At 36.0% G+C, this 6,000-nt stretch overlaps 1 pseudogene; it reads right to left on the bottom strand.

Annotated features, from left to right (window-relative positions):
• Positions 1 to 1,686: 1,686 nt before the first annotated feature.
• On the bottom strand, positions 1,687 to 1,805 carry LOC120607166 (uncharacterized; annotated as a pseudogene).
• Between the last annotated feature and the right edge of the window lie 4,195 nt (positions 1,806 to 6,000).

The following is a 6,000-nucleotide window of genomic DNA, read 5'->3' as shown; positions in this document are numbered from 1 at the left end:
TTTCCCTTAAGTCTTTAACTGCATCCTGCACATTTTCACATGTAGTATTTAGCACTGAAACTACAAAGTGTGTTGTAAGTATTTGTTTTGAACTGAACAGTAATGAAAATATAGAAATTCTTCGATTTGGGAAGTACATTGTTCAATTTCCAAATATGAGATTTCTGTTATTGGTGTCTGGGTTAATTCTACTGTGGTCAAAGAACATTCTCTGTATGAATTGTCCTTCCTATTAAATTTATTGAGAAATGTGTTTGTGACACAGCATATGGTTTTTTGTTTTTTTGTTTTTTTTTTGGTTAATGGGTATTCTGTTCTTGGGCACAGTGTTCAGTATATGTCAATTTAGTTGCTTAATTGTGTTGCACACCCTTTATTTTTATGGATTTTCTAGACCGGTTGTTCTGTTAGCTATTTTTTTTTTTTAAATCAATTTTTGCTTCATGTAATTTGAAGCTGTTTCTGGGCTTAATGACGTGTCAAATTTTCTCGTCTTCCTGTTGAACTTACCCTTTTATCACTGGGAAATATCCTTTTTTCCCCCTTCTGGTAATACCACTTGTCTCGTAGTTTACTTTGCTTGATCTTAATATAGCCAATGGCTTCCTGGTATCTACTGTACTGCATTATATGTCTTTTTCTTTATTTTTACTTTCCACTTATCTGTTGAAATGTTACAACGGGTCTATCAAAAACAACATTCAGTTGGATTTTGTTTGTAATTTATTTCGGCAATCTTATTCTTAAATATGTTTAGTAAATATGTATTTAGTATGTAATTGCTGACACGTTTGGGTTTTTGTCTACCACCTTGTTATTCTCTATTTATCTCATTTGGTCTTTGTACCTTTGTTTTTCCATTCTTCTTTCTTTTGGATTAATTTGGTATCATTTATTATTATATTTCATCTTTTTTCCTTCTTAGCTTTATATCTTTGTAATGTTCTATAATCTTATGTCTTATTTGCTCTGAGGTTAACAATACAAATCTTTAACTTTTCATAATCTGCCCGGAGTTAGTATTGTGCCACTTAATGAACAATATAAGAACTTCTATCGATGGAATTGCCATTTGCCCTCTTGTCAAATATTTTATTTGCACATATTATATAAACTCCATTATGTATTGTTGTTATTCTTGCTTTATACAGTCAACAGGATCTAGAAGGAACTTAAAAGGAATTTTGTACAATATTTTCCCCAAATTATTCAGTCTTTCGGTTGCTCTTAATTCCACAGATTCTACCTTTGATCATTTCCATGGAGTCTGAAAAACACACTGTAGCCTGAGGAGCTTTCGAATGAAATCTGTCACATTTTAAAGTTCTGGCTTTTTTTGGAACCTCTTCTGTCATTCTGGGCTGGATGAGGCTGCCACCTGTGTTTCAATTCTCTCTGAAAGGCAGTTCATGATCTGTTCTTATGAGAGCACAGAGGATATACAGAGAATAACTTCATGAGATTATACTGATGGTTCTATTGCTAGGTCTCTGGATATGCTGCTTTATTGTTATTGTTGATGTTGTTATTATTATTATTATTATTATTATTAATTTTTTTCTTAGGGGAGGCAACCATTGGTTGACCTCACAGATTGCAAGGCCCTTGTCAGCTTACAATCCCTTATTTTTTTATTTTTAATTTTTATTTTTATGTTTAATTTTATTATTTTTTAAATTTTTTTTACACCTACAGCACCTGGTCTTCCTAGACGGTCTCCCATCCAAGTACTAACCAGGCCCGACCCTACTTAGCTTCTGAATTCAGACGGGATCAGGCTTGTTCAGGGTAGCATGGCCATAGATACCCACACTGCCTGTGACCATTTACCATTTTTTGATGTTCTTTTTTGGTAAGTCTTTTAATACGTGCTCAACAAAAAAGTTAACATTTTAAAGAAGAGAATTTAGTTCTCATGTATATCTTTTCTCCAGAGACTGTCACTTAGAATGGCTTTACTAGCTGTATTTATCATAACATTAAAGTATGCAATAAAATGCTAACAAATATGATGTCAGATGTCAAAATCATAACATTTTCTCTGCAGGTTGTTGATGTTGCACAGGCAACATCTATTAGGATGAGATCTACATTATCACCATATCTGGCTTCTCTAGTCTCAGTTCAGATTACTTAACTCAGTAAATACTTAACTGTATTCTGGGTCGCCTATGTCTAAAAGATGTGACATGCCAAATTTCAATGCTTTACAGACACCAGTATCCAAGGTATTACTGATATTGTGATCTTTCTTGTACTGACTAGGTTCTAGCTTACTTAACATCACATATATAAACAAATTCTCCTCAGGGTTAGACTTCATTACATTTGAGGTTGCATTTGAGAAAGGCATTTACATTAATTGATGCTGTTTATACACATGGTGAGTCTCAAATCATCATTTGTTGATTTTATATATTAACTCTGAGCGTTACCTTATTCTAGAGCTTTGAGGTTGTCTTACTGTCACTGTAGAGTATTTGCAACAAAAATTGCCTACAGACAAAAAAAATTAACACTAATAGTTGTTGATTTGTGAGCTGGAAGAATTTTTGGAAAGATAATAAAATTTAAAAGTTAATATTATAAATTTTGGACTTTTGGGATAGAATATTTGCCAGGAAATATATGTACCTGCCTATACTCATGCTGTTATGGTTGGTGCTGTTTTGAAGGATGATGGTCATTGGGGAGAAGCTTCTAGTTAGACATATAATTCTTTGAAATCCAGGTTATGCAGACAGTTGATAGAAGCCAGCAGTAATAAGGAATATAGTCCAAATACAGCAGTAGAGGTAGAGGGTCAAAGGTTAAAAGACATAACAGCAACTCATGGCTTTTGCACCAGTTAGTTAAACAATCTTCGGTTCTAGTACCTGCTCTGGTATTCAGTTTCACCATCGGGATGATATTAATTACCCTTTCGATTCTAATGTTTTATTATTTCATATGACTGCAGAGTGGTGGGAATATATTACTCTGTGTAAAAAGAAAGAAAAAAGCATGCTGTAGTATTACTTGTGGTGCATCAGAAGGCGAAAAATTCTCTCCACTTCTTTTGCTTTTTGCTCAAATGTCTTTAGTCTTACTTTTGGAAGGATTTTCTTCCTAGATGTAGAATTTTAGGTTCTTCCTTTCAATTTTAAAGGTACTAGTCTCGTTTTCTCACTTCCATTCTTTCTTGTGGAAAATTAGCTGTTTTCCTTCTAGTTGCTCCATGGGTGTGATCTATTCTTTTCCTGTGATCACCTTGGAGATTTTTGCTTTGTAGTCATCCCTAAGTATCCACAAGGGATTGGTTCCAGAACTACCACCCTGCCCCGTGGATACCGAAATCTGGGGATGTTCAAGTCCCTTAATAAAATGATGTAGACAGCATACAGATGGCCCTCCATGTCCATGAATGCAGAGCTGTGGACACTGTGTTTGGTGTTCAACAGATTGATTATGATGTCATAGGTGAGGTCTTCTTCGAAGTGATTCTACCTGAAGTTTGCTGAGCTTCTTGGAGCTATAGGATGTTGCCTTTAATCAGCTGTAGGAGAGCTTTCTGCCATACTCTCTTTAGATATTTCTTCTGCTGTATTCTATCTCCTACATCTCTCATAGAACTCTAGCTACACGATAGTTCATTTGTCAGGTGTCGTTTTACTTTTTCTCATAATATGTATCATCATAAAGTTTCCACTTACCTGTCTTTGAATTCACAGATCCTTTCTTCTACTGTGTCCAGTCTACTATTAAGCCCATTTGCGGTTTACTTCAGATATTGTATTTTTATTTAATTCTTGAATTTTCATTTGATTCTTTTTGTAGTTTTTCCTTTAAAGTCTATATCATGTTTATAATAGTTATTTTAAAATCTTTTCCTGCTACTTCTAATGTTTGGTATGTCTGTTTCTGTTGACATTTTTTTCCTTGATTACGAGTCATTTTCCTGATTCTTTACGTGTCTAGTCTTTTTTTGTATACTGGACACTGCAGATGATATATTGTAGAGACTATGTATTGTTATCTCCCACCAAGGGGTGTGTTTTGTTCTGGTTGGCAGTTAAATTACCGCAAATCACCCTAATCCTGATGAGGCTTGGATTTATTATGGAAGAGTTTCTTTAGTTTTGCTTCACTCCTTGGATCTGAGTATTAAAGAAGAGTTGCTGTCCTGAATATTTTACCTTTGGGAATGCCTATTTATTCTGTGATATTTCTCCTAATGGTGCCCAATCTGTTTTGCTGATCACTCTTTGTTGATCATTCTTGTGGATCCCTTTTGCTCTGTGTGTACATTTTGTTGATTTTCTTCTCAAAGTCCCATCTCTTCCCTTAGTTGATCTTTAAAAATGTTTATTCATGTCACGCACATCTTGTTGCTTTTGTCTTATCACTCCCTAGGAGTTTTTTCCAAGCACGTAAACTGTTTCTCATTCCCTTCCGGAATGGAAGAACAGACCTAAAAACCAAGAGTCAGCATCTACAGTGGCCATTTCTGGTGAGGACTTAGCCAGCAACATGAACCTGGCAAGATCCACAAGGAGTGATTCCTGGAGTTCGATGATTCCTGGAGCAGATGATTGGGACTCAGAGGATGAATCGGAAAAGGAGAAGCAGCACAATGGTTGCGTTGGGCCAGTGGAATACGAACAAGGGCCAGTAGTAACCCAGGATAGGAAATGGGAAAACGCCGAAGTCGTGGGAAAACGCAGCTTCAATTCAGACTTGTTTCATTATAGAGATTTCTTATCAAAGGACATTTCCTCCAAACTGACTCAGAATTCCAAAGCTTACAAGCATAATTTTGTTTTGAAAAATCACCAGAAAATCTCGGTAGGAAAGAAACCTTATGAAGGCAATCCATGTGGAGTAGCCTTGGAAAAACTGTATAAACTGAGTGAGCACAATAAAGATACCAAATGAAGCGTATATCTTTCTATGCATGAGATCATTAATATGGGAGAGATTTTACGGATGTCAAGAAAGTGGGGGTATTTTTATCCATAGCTCGCACCTCTCTCAGGTCATGAGAACTCATAGCAGGGAGAAGCCCTGTGACTATAATGATGTGGGAAAGCCTTTAAGAAGCTTTCATCTCTTGCTCACCATCTGAGACATCACAGTAGAGCCAACGCCTATGAATGTAATGAATGTAATGAATGTGGGGAGTCTTTCTGGCAGAGCCTTCGCCTCATTTTGCACCAGAGAATTCACACTGGTGAGAAATCTTATGAATCTAATAAACGTGGAAAATCATTTAGCCGAATTCCCACCTTAATGTACATCAGAGAACTCATACTGGAGAGAAACCCTACACATGCGATGAATGTGGAAAATCCTTCAGCTGAAGGCCTAATCATAATATGCATAAGAGAAAATGTACCAGAGAAAATCCTTACAACTCCAGCAAATACGGCAAAGCATTTAGTGACTGCTCAATATATACACAGTGTGAAAGGATGCACACTGGAGAGAAACTGCACAAATGTAATGAATGCGGAAGAGCCTTCAGCCACAGTTCACATGAGAGTCCATACTGGTGAGAAACCATATACATAATGAATGTGGGAAAACTTTCAGTTTTTATTTATCCTTAAGAGAACACACACTTGGGGAGAAACCATATAAATGTCATCAGTGTGAGAAATCTTTCAATCAAGATTCTAACTTTATTGGCGACCAAAGAGCTCATACCGGAGGTAAAAAAATACTACACATTTCATTTTAGTATATAAAAGTGATACAAATACATTTAGTCTTTGACAATTTGACCCAATCTCAGAGAATAGCCGAGCCTGGGTGGCATTTGATACCTAGGGAAATTGCCATTGAGAAATAATTAGTAAGATCAAAATTCCCTTCAATAATGCTAGTTAATAAGGTTAACCAGTGTGGGAAAGGCCGTTGCTGAGAAGTCAAAATAGGTTTACGATATTTGATTAAATGACTGAGTGTACTATTCTGGAAAGCCAGAATGCCATTACTTCCTTTTCCCCCAATGCTAGAAAG

This window comes from Pteropus medius, unplaced genomic scaffold (genome assembly GCF_902729225.1).
Source record: "Pteropus medius unplaced genomic scaffold, Ma_sr-lr_union100, whole genome shotgun sequence".
NCBI lineage: Eukaryota > Metazoa > Chordata > Mammalia > Chiroptera > Pteropodidae > Pteropus > Pteropus medius.
The sequence above is the reverse complement of the archived record's forward strand: the minus strand, read 5'-3'. Positions and strand labels throughout refer to the sequence as shown.